Source organism: Frankliniella occidentalis, unplaced genomic scaffold (assembly GCF_000697945.3).
Source record: "Frankliniella occidentalis isolate FOCC.00 unplaced genomic scaffold, Focc_3.1 Scaffold215, whole genome shotgun sequence".
NCBI classification, from domain to species: domain Eukaryota; kingdom Metazoa; phylum Arthropoda; class Insecta; order Thysanoptera; family Thripidae; genus Frankliniella; species Frankliniella occidentalis.
In genome coordinates this window covers 316,011-317,818 of record NW_026267341.1, presented here as the reverse complement: position 1 = coordinate 317,818, position 1,808 = coordinate 316,011, and positions in this window count along the sequence as shown.

Below are 1,808 nucleotides of genomic sequence, written 5' to 3'. Positions count from 1 at the left end.
TTGAGTGGCATTCTGCTTTTCCCATCTTCACAGTGCATGTCTTTTCTGTTTCTTGTGTCATGCTTATGTATCTGGTCATTTCTCTTGTCTTTATGTTTTTTTTTGTTTTTTTTTTGCTAGAGTAGCCATTCTATATATATATATATATGCTTGCTAGTATGCCTAGCTTCTTAAAAATTCCTCTACACGATTTCCTTTTTTGATTTCTAAAATGAATTATTCTTATGGCTCTTTTTTGCTTCTTAAAAACTTTTTCAATCCACTTCTTATTATTCCTTTCGTCACCCCATGTTTCAATTCTATATTGCATGTGTGCATTAAATTTGCATGGTACAACTTCATCATGGTCGTCCTATCCATGCATCTAATCATCTGATTCATGATAAAAAGACCTCTGTTAAGTTTCTTTAGGAGACCTTTTTGATGAAATCCGCGTGAAATGACATCCAAACCCCCTCGGGCAGCTAAAACCAGTGCCAAACCTTATCTAGGGGTGCAAACGACTAATCTTTAAAGCGCCTTTGAAATCTGACTGCATCACCGGAAACCCTTCCCTTGTGAGCCAACCGCGGGGGGGCGGCGTACCCTCGACCATCTGCTACTCTGCGTGGATCGGCTGGCTGTTCAGACACGATGTTCACTAGGGTGCGACTGGCCCCGCGGCTGGCATTGCCGTCACACTTCCGATTTGAACGACTTCTACGAAAAAAAACACGGACCGTCCTCCCTTGCCCGACAGTTGGTTGGTTGGAATCTGGATTTTTTTTCCTCGAATCGAATCTCAAAATTTTACCCCGAATCGAATCGAATCGAATCTTACTATTTCAAATGCGAATCGAATCGAATCATTACCTAACATTCTAGGAGTTGCTATAAACCATTAAAATGGGGCAGCCAATAAGTGTTGGGGCTCAGATTCTCTCTTAAATCAAAGGGATTGGCAAACCATCCTTTTATCAAATGAGAAACCTTCCCTTTACCTTTAATATAAGTTACCCAGCGTGCGCTCCATGTGCACATGTCGTTTCGATTTCGAACTTCAAAATTTTGATGCGTCCGAATTGTCCGAGTTCGAAGTGCCTTGTTTCGAGATCGAAACGAATCGAATCGAGACAGTTTCGATTCGAACTGTTCGCACACCTCTACACGGGAGTTGCCTGGTAGGTGCCCGATAGTTGTGCGGCAGATGCCCGGTTTTCCCTTTGTCTGGGGCGTGCCTGCCGTCTCTACGCCCTGCCCCACTGCCGGCCGGTGGAGAGGGGTATCGCTGGTGCGCCCTGCTGGCCCGCGTGGGGTACGGACTCCGCAGCCGGTGGCGCCCCCGCACAGTCCCGGTGGCCAGCGCGGCCCGCAACCCCAGCGGCCCCAGCCCGCCCAGATCTGGCATGGCCACGGCTGTTAAAGGGACTCTCCAGCGTGGTCTTTGCGCGAGCGCCCGGCGGCACAGATTGTGCTTTGTTACGTCCATACGGTACCATTCAACGACCTGGAAAATTTGTCAGAAAGGGGATATGCCCCCCCCCCTCCAAAACACGCACACTCATACAATCTCGGACACTTATGACAATGTACTTTACCGCAGACATGTTTAATTATACACTCGTGAGCAAAATTAAAGCGCCACTTTTTTGACAGGGCGTAATTTCGAAGTGTGATTAGGTAGGAGGTTGCCGTTTGGCAGGAAGATAGGCTCATATGTTGGCATCAGACCCCTAAAAGCGCAAACCTTGATCTCGAACTGTTCGCGAGCTGTGGGGCCTAACGCATCGCGCCACCCCACTTTGCAGTGTGGTTAGGAAACAGAGGTT